Source organism: Pongo abelii, chromosome 7, assembly GCF_028885655.2.
Source record: "Pongo abelii isolate AG06213 chromosome 7, NHGRI_mPonAbe1-v2.0_pri, whole genome shotgun sequence".
Classification (NCBI taxonomy): Eukaryota; Metazoa; Chordata; class Mammalia; order Primates; family Hominidae; genus Pongo; species Pongo abelii.
Window position 1 is genome coordinate 35397548 of NC_071992.2, and position 18583 is coordinate 35416130.

General features: G+C 43.3%; 1 non-coding gene across 1 annotated transcript; it reads left to right on the top strand.

The window, feature by feature from the left end:
* The first annotated feature begins 236 nt into the window (after window positions 1-236).
* LOC112134817 (small nucleolar RNA U13) lies at window positions 237-340 on the top strand. The gene has a single exon (XR_002916167.3). It is a non-coding gene; the product is annotated as a small nucleolar RNA U13 (small nucleolar RNA).
* Window positions 341-18583: the final 18243 nt, after the last annotated feature.

Consider the following 18583-nt stretch of genomic DNA (forward strand, 5'->3'; position numbering starts at 1 on the left):
ATGACGGAGCGGTGGCCTATGGAGAATAAATTTGCATATATAATAATCCGCTCGCTAATTGTTTCTGTTTTCCTTTGCTAAGGTAGAAACAAAAGAATAATCACAGAATCTCAGTGGGACTTTGAAAATATCCAGGACTTTATACGTGAAGAATGGATGTATCGCATTACGGTAGTCACCCTATGTTTAAAATTAGTAGCACATACTTGGAGCTCTTTAATATAAAACATAAGATGATCCTTTTGTAGTTCATGAGCATGATGATTGGGTTTTCATACGCTTGTGTGAGGTGTGCCTCCATTGAACCTTGTTACGACGTTGGCACATTACCCGTCTGACCTGAACTTCAAGGATCAATTTAGGGCTTTTATTTGTTGACTCATTGGTTACGGTGGTAGTTGACCTGGTTTCATGGTCTTGTATTTTATTGCTGTTTCCGATTATTGCTTTTTTTGGCGTTGTCCAACTGTGTAACGTGTTTTTGTTTTGGTTCTTTCGTGAGTTGGAGTCTCGCTCTGGCGCTAGGCTGGAGTGCACTGGTGCGATCTCGGCTCGCTGCAACCGCCACCTCCTGGGTTCGAGAGATTCTCTTACTTCAGCCTCCCAAGTAGTTGGGACTATAAGCGCGCGCCACCACGCCCAGCTAATTTTTGTATTTTTAGTAGAGACGGGGTTTCCCAATGTTGGCCAGGATGGTCTCGATCTCTTGACCTCGTGATCCGCCTGTCTCGGCCTCCCAAAGGGCTGGGAGTACAGGCGTGAGCCACCGCGCCTGGCCTGTGCAGTGCTTTTTAATGGCTTTAATTTTTTAGGTTTGGGGGATACCTGCGCAGGTTTGTTACCTGGATATATTGTGTGATGCTGGGATTTGGAGTGCAGCTTAGCCCGTTTTCATTGCCCCCTCTAGTAGACCACAGTGTCTGTTGTTGCCACTTTTATGTCCACGTGTTCCTAATGTTTAGCTCCCACTTATGAGTGACGGCATGAGGTATTTGGTTTTCTGTTCAATGCAATACTTTAGCTGGTTTCTGGAGCTAGCGTTTTAAAGCCTGTAGCCACAAGGGTTTGAAAATTCAAATTCTAGCGTCAAGGTAGAAGCTCCCAGCTGGCGTCTGGGGCAGCCCCGAGGGAGGTGGGTCGTCGGGTTGGCGGATCCGGCTTGGGCCCGCCCCGCCAGTGTAGGCGCCGGGTGCGCAGGGACAGCAGTCTTGGGCATGGGCCGCAGGCGGTGCCCAGAACGGGCCAGGAGAGCCGGAGGCTGCAGGCTCGGGCCCCGGCGGGTGTAGGAACCGGCCGTGTTTGCTTGGGTTTTGAGAAGGCGCGAGAAGGGTCGCGCCTGTGCGACCGCCCTGTGTTAGGTCCCTCACGCCGCGTCGGCGTTGCTTGTTCCCTCTTCCTGCGCTTTCCTGGAGGGTGGAATTGCGTCCGATTGGCCTTCGGTTCCCGAGGGGCTGCTTACATTTAGGAACTTGTGACTCTCATAGCTTCCACGGTTTCGCAGGAGCCCGAGGAGGCAAACTTCATTTGTGCCACTGGACAGGCGGGAGCTTCCGACCCTGGGAGGGGTGGCGCGAGAGAGACGTGTCGCCTGCTGCCGGAGAGGGACTCTCATTCAGCCTCTAAGGCGTCAGCCGCGCCTCCAGGGTCCCAGGAGTCCAGAGAAAGCCCTTCGGGGTCTTCTGACCTGGGGTAGGGTGAGGGGCGTGTGTGTGCGCAGGGGCGAGGGAGGAGTGACGTGTCAGGTGTCCTTTGTCCTCGCGAGGAGGTGGTTATGGGGCAGAGGGACATACAGTACTTTCGTCCCACCTTGGGGAGGGCACCAGCTTCTTCGTGCACTACTTGCAACTGTCCCATCTGCGGTGTCTTGCTGCCTACTCACCTGCCCTTCTTTCCATTTTGCTGTCTGACCTTGGGCAAAAGTTCGGTAACCTCTCTGTGCCTTCATTTCTTTTTATTTTTTATTTAATTAAAAAATATTTTTTTAGAGACAGGGTCTTGCTCTGTGGCCCAGGCAGGAGTGCAGTGGCGTCATCATATCTCACTGCAGCCTCAAACTCCTGGGTTCAAGCGATCCTCCCGCCTCAGTCTCCCAGTAACTGGGACCACAGGCGCGCCCTACCACACCCTGCTAATATTTTCTAATTTTTTTGTAGAAATGGGGTCTCACTGTATTACCCAGGCTGATCTCGAGCTCCTGGCCTCAGGTCTTTCCCTCCTTGGCCTCCTAAAGCGCTGAGATTACAGGTGTGAACCACCCACCTCGCTGGTGCCTTAATTTTTTTTTTCTTTTTCTTTTATTCTTCCTTCCTTCCTTCCTTCCTTCCTTCCTTCCTTCCTTCCTTCCTTCCTTCCTTCCTTCCTCCCTCCCTCCCTCCCTTTCTTTCTTCCTTCCTTCCTTCGTTCCTTTTCTTTCTTGTCTCCCTCTGTCGCCCAGGCTGGAGTGCAGTGATGCGATCTTGGCTTATAGCAACCTCTGCCTCCCAGGTTGAAGCGATTCTCATGCCTAAACCTCGCGAGTAACTGGGATTACAGGCACCCACCACACCCAGCTAATTTTGTATTTTTACTACACACGGAGTTTCACCATGTTGGCCAGGCTGGTCTCGAAGTCCTGACCTCAAGTTATCCACCTGCCTTGGCTTCCCAAAGTGCTGCGATTACAGACGTGAGCCACCTGGCCCAGCCACCTTAATTTCTTTATCAGAAAAATGCAGGTAGTAATAATTCGTACCACTTAGGAGTGTTGTGAGAAAGGAATTATATGTAAACTGCTTAGAATAATATCTGGTCAGCAGAAAGTTCTACATAGGTGTTGGCTCATGTTAAACCACAGCTCCTGTGTTGTTACATTTCCTCTTTCCAGGGTAATTTTGTGGTTAGGACCCTCCCTCTCGGCCTCTTTCATTCAGCTTTCCCTTCTCCGACCAATTGGTGGCGCTCATGATTTTCTAAGCAATTTCAACCACTGGTAACCATCTCCTCCCGAGGGGACTCTCCTGTTTGCAGGCCCAAGTGGAAGCAAGATGCCAATAAATAGACAGTTATTGTGTCCCTCCTGTGTGCAAGCGTCTCTTCCCTGATCCATGTGCCCCTTGTGCTAAGTGGACCCAAGCTATTACTTCTTATAAGGAAAGCACTTGTATTGTGGAGATCTCCCCATCTGCACTTCTGAGTTTCCTGAAGCCAGAGACCACGTCTTTATTCCCAGTGCCTGGCACAATTTGGTCATGCAATAAATGTTTGTTGAACCCACATGTCCATCCACAGAGGACTGGCTGAATAAGCTACGTATATCCACACAATGCAGTTTTATGCCGCTGTACAGAGGAAAGAGAACCATCTCTGTGGACTGCCTTGGAAATCTAGGATGTATTGTTAAGTGAAAAAAGCAGGACAGAGACCATGTATGTGTTGCCTTTATTTTTATTTTTCCCCCTTTTCACATGTGTTGAAATGCTGCCTTTCTTGTAAGAAAGATGGGAAAATAGAAATAATGATGTGTGCATTTGCTTACATGTTAAAGAAGCAATAGAGTGTAAATTATAAACTAATAAAAATGGTTACATGTAAGAAAAGAACAGGGTGAAGGAAATAGGAATGGAAGCTAGATTTCTCTGTATACACTGTGTTTAATAGCTTCAACTTGGATTCATGTAAATTTTTGTTGTTGTTGTTGTTGAGATAGAGCCTCACTCCAGCCCAGGCTGGAGTGCAGTTGTGCGATCTTGGCTCACTGCAGCCTCTGCCACCCTGGGTTCAAGTGATTCTCTTGCCTTAGCCTCCCAAGTAGCTGGAATTACAGACGCCTGCCACCACACCCGCCTGATTTTTGTATTTTTGGTAGAGATGGGGTTTTACCATGTTGGCCAGGCTGGTCTGCAGCTCATGACCTCACGTGATCCACCTGCCTCGGCCTCCCAAAGTGTTGGGATTACAGGCATGAGCCACTGCACCCGGCCACATAATTTTTTTTTTTTGAAGCAACCAAATCAGAGATGTATTGAAAATGAAAGTATACTCCTCAGGGCAAGAGTGGGCCAAAGCAAGCAGCTCAAGAGCATACATAACTATTTTTTAAAAGAAAATAACAAAGCATTTCCTAAAAGAAAAGAAATAAAGTGTACATTGAGTCACTGGCATAACCACACAAATTAACTGTAAAACTCATTAATTTGACTCTATATCCTTAGTGTGACAAAGCCTAAAAACAGAAAAAAATCAACTGCATTTAATAATGGTATACTAATGGTAATACTAATATTGTTTAGGTGTGTTTCTTTTGGGTTTGTTTGTTTGTTTTTTGAGACAGTCTCCCTCTTTCGCCCAAGCTGGAGTGCAGTGGTGCGATCTCGGCTCAGTGCGACCTCTGCCTCCTGGGCTCAAGCGATTCTCCTGCCTCAGCCTCCCGAGTAGCTGGGATTACAGGCATGTGCCACCTTGCCCAGCTAATTTTGTATTTTTAGTAGAGACGGGGTTTCACCACGTTGGCCAGGCTGATCTCGAACTCCTTACCTCAGGTGATCCACCTGCCTCGGCCTCCCAAAGTGCTTGACCCACCGCGTCTGGCCTGTTTAGGTGTTATTACATGTATTTTGTATAACTTATATATGTATATAAGATAACAGGTAACAATATTGTTAGAAACCCAGATTTTCAGTTAAAGATAAAAGAGATACTAGTATCAAATCAATTAAGTTAGCTATAAATCCTGTAATCTGGTTGAGTCACATATTTGAGTAAACAAATCTGTAATCTGAAATTAGAATTGGCAATGTTGGTATGAATTTATATATACATATATACACATATACATATATACACATATACATACATATACATACACACACATATACACATATATATCCCGGTTGTGTCCACTGAAAGGCCAAGAAGAATGACAGTCTAATGGCTGTGAGCACCCTGGATGTCCAAATTCGTAGTTTAAATGCCATTTCCCAGTAAAAGGAACCAGTGAGGCTTTAGGAAATGATTGATTTCAGAACTAGGGCAGGAATTGCACAAGGTGGGCCTGTGGCATTTTGTTATGCCTGAAAGCAAGGTAGCTACTAAATGCTGCTGAGGTAATGTGAGAAAAAAAAAAAAAAAAAAACAACCCAAGGCCCTATAGCTCAGGGATTACAGCACTGGTCTTGTAGAGGAGTAATGACTGTAATGAATTAAAACAAATATATACAAATCCATGAGTTCATAATGATACTAAAAAAAATCACTAATCATCATCTTTGGATCATTTAAGAAAACAAATGTTTATTTTGAGAATTGATATATAAAGACAAAAATCAAGCATTTATTCTTCTGTCTATTTGAGGGTCCCCAAATCATTCGTAAGGGTTATAAATGCAACAAAATGGTAGAATGAGAAAGTCACTATTCACACCTCCTAATGAAACATTGAGACAAGACAGCTATCATCCATTGTGATTACAATTATGAGGTGAAGGTTGATGGGGAACTTTATAACTGAACTACTGATTTATCAAACATCACTAAAAGCAAGGCAGCCAGGCACCTCTTAAGGGAATAAGGTAGGAAGTACACACCACCTATGAAATATTCTTGCCCAAAAATGGACCCTAAATCTAATCAAATTTTTAGGTCTACTACCAAATGACAAGAAACATGAAGGGCAAAGAAACAAAAGACACCAAGAAATTCCATTGATATATTCAAGGAAAGATAAATAAATAAATAAATTTTTTAAAGACACCAAGATGATATAATCATTCAAGCCAAGGATGAGAACTGATATAGATTAAAAGTTCTAAGATATTCTCAACTAACAATGTTGCATATTCTTTCTTTCTTTCTTTCTTCTTTCTTTCTCTCTCTCTTTCTTTTTCTTTCTTTCTTTTTTTTTTTTTTTACAGGCAAGATCTAGCTTTCTTGCCATGTCAACCTCCCAAAGTGCTGAGATTACAGGCATGAGCCACCGTGCCCCACCAGATCTTATTTTCTTTCTTTCTTTTCTTTCTTTCCTTCCTTTCTTTCTTTCCTTCCTTCTCTTTCTTTCTTTTTCTTTCTCTCTTTCTTCCTCTCCCTCTCCCTTTCTTTCTTTCTTTCCTTTCTTTCTTTCTTTTGAGATAGAGTTTCATTCTTGTTGCCCAGGCTGGAGTGCAACAGCGTGATCTCAGCCCACCGCAACCTCCACCTCCCTGGTTCAAGTGATTCTCCTGCCTCAACCTCCCAAGTAGCTGGAATTACAGTCATGCGCCACCACACCCAGCGAATTTTGAATTTTTAGTAGAGACAGAGTTTCTCCATGTTGGACAGGCTGGTCTCGAACTCCCAGCCTCCGGTGATCCGCTCACCTTGGCCTCCCAAGGTGTTGTGATTACAGACGTGAGCCACCATGCCTGGCCTATTTTTTTTTTTTTTTTTTTTTTTTTTTTGGGAAACAGAGTCTTGGTCTGTTGCCCAGGCTGGAATGCAGTGGCATGATCTCGGCTCACTGCAACCTCCACCTCCTGGGTTCAAGCAATTCTCCTGCCTCAGCCTCCCAAGTAGCTGGGATTACAGGCATGTGCCACCGTGCCTGGCTAATTTTTGTATTTTTAGTAGAGATGGGTTTTTGCCATGTTGGCCAAGCTGATCTCAAACTCCTGACCTCAGGTGGTCCGCATGCCTCGGCCTTCCAAAGTGCTAGGATTATAGGTGCGAGCCACTGCACCCAGCCCAGATCTTATTTTCAGTAAATAAATTATAGGCCAGGTGCAGTGGCTCATGCTTGAGCCCAGGAGTTCTAGACCAGCCTAAGCAACAAGTGAGACCCTGTCTCCACAAAAAAATAAAAAATATACCCACCCAAATTGTAAAAAGACATATTTAAGACAATCAGGGAAACGTGAAAATAGATTAGTTATTAGGGTGTTCATATAATTTGTCATCTAAGCAGAATATGTTGAGAGTTCAAGGAGGCTGTATTAACAGTTGTGCTGGGACAAAGGTGTAAACTGGATTTGTCCCAGGCAAACATGATTATCCTAGTATTACACAATTTTGTGGAATCATTGTTAATTTTTTTAATTGATAATGTTAGCACATTTATGTTTTTTTGAAAGCTATTAGTCAGAAAAGCAGTTCTGAAAGGTTTTAGTCTCAGGATCCTTTACACTCTTAAAAATTATTGAGTCATACTCATTAGGATGGCTAGAATGAAAAACACTGAAAATAAGTTTTGGCAAGGATGTAGAGAAATTGGAAGATAAATTGGAATGCTCATACATTGCTGATTAAAATGTAAAATGGTGCAGCTGCTATGTAAAACAGTTTGACAGTTTCTTAGAGAGTTAAACATAGAGTTAGCCATAGGACCCAGCAATTCTATTACTAGATATATTGCCAAGAGAACTAAAAACATGTATTCATACAAAAACTTGGCTACAAATGTTCATAGCTGCATTATTTGTAATATCCAGTGGAAACAACCCAAAAGTCAACTGATGATTGGGTAAACAAAATGTGGTATATACATACAATGGAATATTATTTAGCTATAAAAAGGAATGAAGTTCTGATACATACTACAACATGGATGGACCTTAAAGACATTATGCTAAGTGAAAGAAGCCAGAAACAAAAGGCTACATATTGTATGATTCCATTTATCTGAAATGCCCAGAATAGGCAAATCTGTAGAGTCAGAAAGTACATTGGTGGTTGCCAGGAGATAATGGGAGGGGATATTTAGAAGTGACTAATAGACTGGGTGCGGTGGATCATGCCTGTAATCCCAGCACTTTGGGAGGCCGAGGCAGGCGGATCAGAAAGTCAGGAGTTCGAGACCAGGCTGGCTAATATGGTAAAACCCTGTCTCTACTAAAAATACAAAAATTAGCTGGGCATGGTGGCAGGCGCCTGTAGTCCCATCTACTCAGGAGGCTGAGGCAGGAGAATTGCTTGAACCCAGGAGGCAGAGGTTGCAGTGAGCCAAGATCGCGCCACTGTATTCCAGCCTGGGCAATAGAGTGAGACTCCATCTCAGGAAAAAAAAAAAAAAAAAAAGAAGGGACTAAAATGGGTATAGGGTTTTCTTTTGGGGTGATAAAAAGGTTTTGGAATTAGCTAGTGGCAGTGGCTGCCCAACCTTACAAATATACCAAAACCTACTGAAGTGTACACTTTATTTTTTATTTTTTTGAGGCAGAGCCTCACTCTGTCGCCTAGGCTGGAGTGCAGTGGTGCAATCTTGGCTCACTGCAACCTCTGCCTCCCCAGTTCAAGCAATTCTCCTGCTTCAGCATCCCGAGCAGCTGAGATTACAGGCGTGTGCCACCACACCCGGCTAATTTTTGTACTTTTTAGTAGAGATAAGGTTTTGTCATATTGGCCAGGCTGGTTTCAAACTCATGGCCTCAAGTGAGATGCCCACCTTGGCCTCCCAAAGTGCTGGGATTATGGGTGTGAGCCAGCGTGCCCAACCATTAGGTGTATATTTTATTTATTTTTTGTGTTTCTTGTTTTTTGTTTCTGAGGTGTACATTTTAAAATAGTGAAGCTGCTGGTCATGGCAGTACGTGCCTATAATCCCAGCAACTCAGGAGGCTGAGGCAGGAGGATTGCTTGAACCCAGGAGTTTGAGGCTGCAGTGAGCCATGATTGCACCATTGCACTCCAGCCTGGGAGACAGAGTGAGACCCCGACTCTAAAATAATTAAAAATAAATCAAATTGTGAATCTAGTGGTTTATGAATTAAATCTCAAAAATATTTTAGAAGTATTGGCCGGGCGTGGTGGCTCATGCCTGTAATCCCAGCACTTTTTTGGGAGGCCGAGGTGGGCGGATCACCTGAGGTTGGGAGTTCGAGACCAGCCTGACCAACATGGTGAAACCCTATCTCTACTAAAAAAATAAAAAATTAGCTGGGTGTGGTGGTTCATGCCTGTAATCCCAGGTACTCGGGAGGCTGAAGCAGGAGAATCACTTGAACCTGGGAGGCAGAGGTTGTGGTGAGCCAAGATCAAGCCATTGCGCTCCAGCCTGGGCAAGAAGAGTAAAACTCCGTCTCAAAAAAAAAAAATTATGTATTAGAAGTATTAAGGACCCCAAAGAGCTTTTCTTTATGTGTGATGCATAAATATTCAGATAAATGGATTATTTTCTACATTAGAAATTAAAACTGAAAAAATTTTTTAAATACTCATTCGATTTTTAAAAACAGCTCTGGTGCGTTGGCTCATGCCTGTAATCCCAGCACTTTGAGAGGCCGCGGCAGGTGGATCACTGAGGTCAGGAGTTCAAGACCAGTGTGGCCAACATAGCGAAACCTCATCTCTACTAAAATTAGCTGGGCGTGGTGGCAAGCACCTGTAGTCCCAGCTTCTTGGGAGGCTGAGACAAGAGAATTGCTTGAACCTAGGAGGCGAAGGTTGCAGTGAGCCGAGATTGCACTACTGCACTCTAGCCTAGGTGACAGAGCAAGATTCCATCTCAAGAAAAAAAAAATTAAAATTTAAAAAACATAGTAATAATAAGCATATTACATGTTAAGGACTTATTTTTATGAAAATAAGTATATTTTTCAAACAGCATCATGACAAGTGACATTGTTTTACACTTTTGTCAATAGATTTGTAAAAATTTGCAACTCTGTCATATCTGGTTTAATAGGAGACAGCTGGATTTTCAGATTTGTGGCTGCATTCAATCTGTGTTGGAAAATTCTGCTGTACACGAGATAATGAGAACAAAAAGATAAACAATATATTAATATTGTTATAAAAATAGTTTTGACTTAGCAGGCTGCCTGACAGGGTCTTGGTAAGTCCCAGGAATCCAGACCACACTTTGTGAAGTATTATTAGAAACACACACAAGTATTCATTGTTGAAATGATGCAATGTCTGGGATTTGCTTTAAAATTCCCAACACTGGGCAGTAGACACTAAGCAGACCAGATTCCACTTGCTAGTGGGCATTGCTCAGCTTCCTTTGTGACTATATCTGACAAGTCCAATATGGATGAGATCGAGAAATTCAATAAGTCGAAACTGGAGAAGACAGAAATGCAAGAGAAAAATCCATTGCCTTCCAAGGAATGGATTGAACAGGAGAAGCAAGCAGGCTTCGTAATGAGGCGTGCATTGCCAGTATGCACTCTTCATTCCACAAAGCACTGCTTTCTATTTTACTTCTTTTAGCTGTTTAACTTTGAAGGATGCAAAGAGGTTAAATCAAGTTTAAATGACTGTGCTGCCCCTTTCACATCAAAGAACTGCTGATGATGATGGCTGTGCCAGCCTCTCTTATCTGCCTGTCTGGCTGGCAGGGAAGGAAAGAACTTGCATGTTGGTGAAGGAAGAAGTGTGGTAGGATGGCAGTGAAATCTAGAATAAAACCAAGCTGGCCCAAGGCATCCTGCAGGCTGTAAAATGCAGTTTAATCAGAGTGCCATTTTTTTTGGTTATTGTTCAAGTAATTTTAATTATGGGAATGCATAATTTTTTTTTTTTGAGACGGAGTTTTGCTCTTGTTGCCCAGGCTGGAGTGCAATGGTGCGATCTCAGCTCACTGCAACCCCACCTCCCAGGTTCAAGCGATTCTCCTGCCTCAGCCTCCCGAGTAGCTGGGATTACAGGTGCCTGCCACCATGCCCAGCTAATTTTTTTTTTTTTTTTTTTGTATTTTTAGTAGAGACGGGGGTTTCACCATGTTGGCCAGGCTAGTCTTGAACTCCTGACCTCAGGTGATCTGCCTGCCTCAGCCTCTCAAAGTGCTGGGATTACAGGCATGAGCCACCGCGCCTGGTTCAATTTTTAAAATAGGCAAATAAAAAGTTTAAAAACTTAAAAAATAAAATTCCCCATGACAGGGGATGGTGGTGAAGGAGTGGTCAAAAGCTAGATGAAAAAGACTATCAACATCTTGACAATTGTAGAAGCTAGGTGATGGATCACAGATGTCCTCTATGTTAATCTCACTTCTTTAGTGTAACTCTAAAATTGCCCATAATAAAAATTGTTGTCATTAGCTGGGCACAGTGGCTCATGCCTGTAAGCCCAGCACTTTAGGAAGCTGAGGTGGGAGGATCACTTGAGCTCAGGAGTTTGAGACCAGCTTGGGCAACATAGTGAGACCTCATCCCTACTAAGAATAAAAAAATTAGCCGGGTGTTAGTGGCACATGCCTGTGGTCCCATCTACTTGGGAGGCTGTGGCGGGAGGATCGCTTGAGCCAAGGAAGTCAAGGCTGCAATAAGCTGTAATCACACCACTGCACTCCAGCCTGGGTGACAGAGCAGGTTGCTGTCTCAAAACAAAACAAAACAAAACAAAACAAAACAAAAAATTGTTGTTATTGCTCTTATTTGTATCAATGCTTATTTAGCAGAGCAAAAGACCTGGAGGTAGTTGGTAGGAGGAAAAACCAAGTTAGGGACTGGATATGTAAAGATGCAAAGATGAATTAGATACAGTTCCTGCATTCAACACGTTTTCATCTGACGAGGGGAAACAATGATACACAGCTGGAAAGAACTATAAGGAAGACATCTGATAAAGAACCCATCATATTTAATGAGCACCAGGCACTCTGCTGAGGGCCTTACATGCACTTCCTCCTCAAGGCAACCCTCTCAGACTGGCATCATTATCTCCATCTTGCAGAGGAGGAAACTGAAGCTCTGAGAAGTTGAGTAAGTCGCCCAAGATCTCACAGCGGAAAGTGGTAGAGCTGCAACTTACACTTCAGTTTGTTGACTCCAAAGCCTGTGCTTTTCATGGCTCCACCCTTTCTTTCTAAACCTTTCAGTTACACAATACTGGAACATCACTCTCACTGTGTACCATGTAAATGGCACTCATCAGAGGCCCAGCTGGTGACCTAAAGGAGCCCACAGTCTTTAGAGAACAAAAAATATTATCAGCCAGGTTGGACTTTACACTGTACCTATGTCCTCATTCAATCCTCACAATTTAAACTCATGGAGTAGGGGCTAGGCAGGGTGGCTCACACCTACAATCCCAGCACTTTGGGAGACTGAGACAGGCAGATTGCTTGAGGTCAAGAGTTCGAGACCAGCTTGGCCAACATGGTGAAACCCTGTCTCTACTAAAAATATAAAAATTAGCCAGGCGTGGTGGCAGGTGCCTGTAGTCCCAGCTACTTGGGAGGCTGAGGCAGGAGAATTGCTTGAACCTGGGAGGTGGAGGTTGCTGTGAGCCAAGATCACGCCACTGCATGCCAGCCTGGGCGACAGAGTGAGGCTCTGTCTCAACAAAAAAAAAAAAAAAAAAAAAAAAAAAAAAAATTCATGGAGTAGACATTTCTGTTCAAGTTTGCCTTTCTTTTCTTGACTCTCTTCCTCAAGGTTTTGGAAAGCAACATCTCTTAAAAAGAATAAATTCAATGGCAACTCTCCTGTAACTAGCAAATGCAAATAACCGTATGTAAGGATATGGATTCAAGACCATAAAGATAAAGAAGTAGGTTTATCAAATCACTATTCATAATGCAGAAATGTGAAAATAGTGAAAGCTTGCTCATCAATGGCACATCCACACTGGGGAATTCTCCAGCCTTTTTTTTTAAGAATGACATGGAGCTAAGCCAGATGTCAAGGAGAGGTTTCCATAAGGTATTGTTAAATGGTGAATGTAAGATTTAACAGGCCAGGTGTGGTGGCTCACGCCTGTAATTCCAGCATTTTGGGAGGCCGAGGTGGGTGGATCACTTGAGGTCAGGAGTTCGAGATCAGCCTGGCCAACATGGTGAAACACCGTCTCTACTAAAAATACAAAAATTAGCTGTGCGTGTTGGTACACCTGTACTCCCAGCTGCTCAGGAGGCTGAGGCACAAGAGTCACTTGAACCTGGGAGGCAGAGGTTGCAGTGAGCTAATATTGTGCCACTGCACTCCAGCCTGGGCAACAGAGTGAGACTCTGTCTCAAAAAAAAATAAATAAAAAAAATAATACTAAGAAAGATACTATGAGTGCTTGTTTACAAAACTGTGATTTAAGAAGTGACTGCTCGGCCGGGTGCAGTGGCTCACGCCTATAATCCCAGCATTTTGGGAGGCCAAGGCGGGTGGATCTCCTGAGGTCAGGAGTTTGAGACCAGCCTGGCCAAAATGGCAAAACACTGTCTTTACCAAAAATACAAAAAATTAGCTGGGCATGGTGGCATGCACCTATAATCCCAGCTACTTGGGAGGCTGAGGTGGGAGGATCGCTGGAGCCGGAGAGACGGAGGTTGCAATGAACTGTGATCACACCACTGCACTCCAGCCTGGGCGACAGAGCCAGACTCTGTCCCCCTTCTCCCCCCAAAAAAGAAGTGAATGCTCTGTATGGGTAGACTCATATATATGTGTAGGTATAAGATTACCTGAGTAAAGAGAAAATGTGGGAGGATACATCCCAGGTTCTCGGTGTGGATGGGTGACCTTGGGCAAATGGTGTTGACATAGGGGAAGGAAGGAGGAGAGGAAGATGGGGGGCTCAGCAAAACAAATAAAAGGAAAGAAAAAAAAGCACTTTTTCTTTTAGAAAGCATATATGTTACTATATTTATGTAGTTAAGTAAAATTATGTATGAATGTGATTATGATAAAGAGATTACATTTTAAAGTATTTCCTTTAAAAAGAAATGGAAGGCTGAAATAAATTCCTGGGAATTGATGACTAAATGGTAAGCAATACCTCTTAGCTTTCCAAAGACCATATGATCAACAATTTTAGATGAAGATTTCTTCATAAGGATAAACAAAAGTGAGAGAAAGTAAAAAAGGAAGTATTTGCTCCCCTTCATTCTAAGAGTAACAAACTAATGGAATTGAAGCATGACAAATATACCAACCACAGCTTTCAAGGTTCATGTGGTCTAAACATGGTTAATAATAGGAGCTTGAAACACACCGTAAGGGCTGGCCGCGGTGCCTCACACCTGTAATCCCAGCACTTTGGGAGGCCAAGGGGGAACCGATCATGAGGTCAGGAGTTCGAAACCAGCCTGACCAACATGGTGAAACCCCATCTCTATTAAAAATACAAAAATTAGCCAGGCCTGGTGGCACACGCCTGTAATCCCAGCTACTTGGGAGGCTGAGGCAGGAGAATCACTTGAACCCGGGAGGTGGAGGTTGCAGTGAGCTGAGACTGTGCCATTGCACTCCAGCCTGGGCAACAGAGTGAGACTCAGTCTCAAAAAATAAAAAATTAAGAAACACACTGTAAGATAATTACTGCTTGCAGCAGAGCTACTTTTCTGATTATAGGCCAAATGGAAAAATAACATTACAATATTTATCATCCTTGAATGCCTGCTAAGAATCAGGGAACCACTATATTCTTTTGCATATGAGGCTACAAAATTTTTTAAAATAAAAATTTAATATATATATTTTTCTGTAGAGGTGGGGTTTCACTATGCTGCCCAGACTGGTCTCAAACTTCTGGGCTCAAGGGAGCCGCCTGCCTCAGCCTCCCAAAGTGCTGAGATTACAGGCGTGAGCCACTGTGCTCAGCCTACAAAATTTTTAATGTGGATTATGAAGGCTAGTTTAGGCTCAGGGATATACTAATAATTTTAAAGAATATTCTAATATACTAAACATTTTATTTTATTTTTATTTATTTATTTATTTTTTTTGAGACAAAGTCTCACTCTGTCGCCAGGCCCGAGGGCAGTGGCGTGATCTCGGCTCACTGCAACCTCCGCCTCCCGGGTTCAAGCAATTCTCCTGCCTCAGCCTCCCGAGTAGCTGGGATTACAGGTGCACGCCACCACACCCAGCTAATTTTTGTATTTTTAGTGGAGACGACGTTTCACCATGTTGGCCAGGATGGTCTCGATCTCTTGACCTCATGATCCACCCGCCTCAGCCTCCCAAATTGTTGGGATTAGAGGCGTAACATTTTATGTTTTTAAATTTGTAGAACGAGCACCAAGTGAAACCAAAATATTTTCAAAAAATGTAAAGACAGCTATATAAACAAAAAAATCTTGTAAATATGAAATAGCCATCAAAGTAACAAAAGTCATATCCATGTTGAACGTTTGACTCCACGTGTCTGCTTTGACTATGATACAAACCCATCACGTTGCTAACGTTCCCTTCCTCCTTCTACAATGATAGGATTGCTTAGCTTCCTTTTCCCTTTTCTTTCTTTTTTTTTTTTTTTTTTTTTTTTTTTTTTTTTTTTTTTTTTTTTGGAGACAGTCTCACTCTGTGGCCCAGGCTGGAGTGCAGTGGCATGATCTCGGCTCACTGCAACCTCCACCTCCTGGGTTCAAGCGATTCTCGTGCCTCAGCCTCCCTAGAGGCTGGGATTAACAGGCACATGCCACCATGCCCGGCTAATTTTTTGTATTTTTAGTAGAGATGGGGTTTCCTCATGTTGGCCAGGCTGGTCTCAAACTCCTGGCCTCAACAGAGCTGCCCACTTTGGCCTCCCAAAGTGCTGGGTTGGCAGGCGTGAGTCACCACGCCCAGCTAGCTTCTTTTTCATTCTATGTTTTCAGTTTAATACTTGTACAAGTATTTAGCCGGGCACGGTGGCTCACTCCTGTAATCCCAGCACTTTAGGAGGCCAGGCAGGCGGATCATGAGTTCAGGAGTTTAAGGCCAACATTGGTGAAACACTCATGTCTGTAATCCCAGCACTTTGGGAGGCCAAGGCAGGAGGATCCCTTGAGCCTGGGAGTTCAAGATCAGCCTGGGTAATATAGTGAGACCCTGTCTCTGTTTTTAAAACAATTTAAAAAAGAAACATTCCAGGATAACTCTAATTTCCAAAAAAAAAAAAAGAAAACTAAAACTTAAGAAACATGATCAAAAAATAAAAAATTTTAAAAAGATGAGTGGATAATTGGGGACAACAGGTGTGGATTTGTTGTGGTTTTTTGGTTTGTTTTTTAGAGGGTCTTACTCTGTCACCCAGGCTGGAGTGCAGTGACATGATCATGGCTAACTGCAGCCTTTAACTCCTGGTCTCAAGTGATCCACCCACCTCAGCGTACCAAGTAGCTGGGACTACAGGTGTGCAGCACCATGCACAGTGAATATTTTTTACTTTGTAGAGATGGGATCTCCCTAATTGCCAGGTTGGTCTTGAACTCCTGGGCTCAAACAATCCTTCTCCTTTGGCCTCCCAGAGCACTGCAATTATAGGCATGTGCCACTGAGCCCAGCCTGTTTTTGTTTTAAGACATTTTGCTGAGCAGACAAATAGCAATTGCTGGAGAGAAATATGGCATATAGAACATTTCAACAATGAAATTGAACATTTTGGAGCACTAAAGTAAAAAAGAGTGGTCTTATCCTTTGGGTGAGATGTTCTTAGATAATGTATTACCTACCCTAATCAAAATATTCTTTTTTTTTTTTTTTTTAGACAGAATTTTGCTCTTGTTGCCCAGGCTGTAGTGCAATGGCACAATCTTGGCTCACTGCAACTTCCATCTCCTGGATTCAAGCGATTCTCCTGCCTCAGCCTCCCGAGTAGCTGGGATTACAGGCACACACTACCATGCCCGGCTATTTTTTGTATTTTTAGTAGAGATGGTGTTTCACCATATTGACCAGGCTAGCCTTGAACTCCTGACCTCAGGTGATTCTCCCGCCTCGGCCTCCCAAAGTGCTGGGATTACAGGCGTGAGCCACCGCGCCCAGCTATTTATTTATTTTTTGAGGTAGAGTTTCGCTCTGTTGCCCAGGCTGGAGTACAGTGGCACAATATCTGCTCACTGCAATCTTCACCTCCTGGGTTCAAACAATTCTCACACTTCAGCCTCCCGAGTAGCTGGAACTCGGACAGGCATGCGCCACCACTCCTGACTACTTTTTTATATTTTTAGTAGAGACAGGGTTTCACTATCTTGGCCAGCCTGGCCACAAGTGATCCGCCTGCCTTGGCCTCCCAAAGCGCTGGGATTACAGGCGCTCTTGATGTTATTTTTAATTTGTTCCTCTATCTAACCCATTTCCTGTAAAGGGGTGGTTGGATCTAGAGATAAAATGAAATTTAGGATCAGCCTTGGGGGTGGGGCTGTATACTTCTTACTGTATCGCAAGAGGCATGTGATATCTGATTGTTCCACTTTTACTAATGATAAGACAGATTGATCTGTTACAAAAGTCTCCATCAATCTTTCCCCTCGTGGCTACAGGAGCCATGAATAATCACTGCTTAATTTTGTTACTTCATTAGAGTTACAAAATGGCAATTTCCTAATTCTGTTATTTCCTTTTGCATCTTTACCTGGAACGCTGCTTTAAATAGAACTTTCCCCCAGCAACCAGTTATCTGATCACCCTGAATACAATTTGCACAGGAAAAGCAGGATAAATGCTTGATTTTTTCCTTTCATTAACCAGTTTTTAGAATAATGAATTTAGTGCCTTAGCGACCTTCAATGAATACCTGGTATTTGGTGGTGGTTCTTGTTAGTTTTTATTTTATTTTATTTATTTTTATTTTGTGGAGACAGGGTCTCACTATGCTGCCCAGACTGGTCTACTAACTCCTGGGCTCAAGCAATCCTCCCACTTCAGCCTCCCAAAGTGCTGGGATTTGGGAGGCGTGAGCCATTAACACCCAGCGTGTTCTTACTAGTTTTATATGATCTTAAGGAATTTTATACATGTAATGAGTTTTATTCCATTGTAATTATTCTTGTTATACTCAAATCGTCCCATCTTTTGCCAATGGGGGTCTTTTCATTTTGGCTTCTGTGTCCTATTAACATGACCCAGTAGTTGTGGATTGCTTCTTTCCTTTCTAGAATGGCAAGGTTGAAGCAACCATGTCTCCAAGGAGCCCTAATTCCTTGTAAGGGGAAAGGCTATTTAAGGGCTACAATTTGAAGAGTGAGATGCCATTGCTCTTGAATTCATATTGATTTTAGTTTTCTAGGTCTCGGTGGATGACACATCTAGGAAATATATGCTGTTTAAAAGCAGAAAAAAATCATAAATTTGTATTAATATTTCCAATTCAGATGTAAGATTTCAGGCTTATACTTCTTTACAATGAGACTTGTATCTCTCTTCTCTTTTACTGCCCAGGCTGGAGGGCAGTGGCACAATCTGGGCTCACTGAAATCTCTGCCTCCTAGGTTCAAGCTATTCTCTTGCCTCAGCCTCCCAAGTAGCTGGGATTACAGGAGCGCGCCACCACGCCCAGCTAATATTTTTCCGTATTTTTAGTAGAGACAGGGTTTCACCATGTTGGCCAGGATGGTCTCCATCTCTTGACCTTGTGATCCACCCACCTTGGCCTCCCAAAGGGCTGGGATTACAGGCGTGAGCCACCACGCCTGGCGAAAAATGTTGATTCATAATAACATTAATGTAATTACTTTTTTGCTTTATTCTAAAATATACACATAAAGGTATTAAAATAGCAATATTGTTATTACTAAACATAAGATTACCTGGGCATGGTGGCTCATGTCTGTAATCCCAGTATTTTGGGAGGCTGAGGTGGGCAGATTACCTGAGGTCAGGAGTTAGAGACCAGCCTGGCAGACACTGGTGGAACCCCACCTGTACTAAAAATACAAAAATTAGCCAGGTATGATGGCATGTGCCTGTAGTCCCAGCTACTTTGTAGGCTGAGGCAG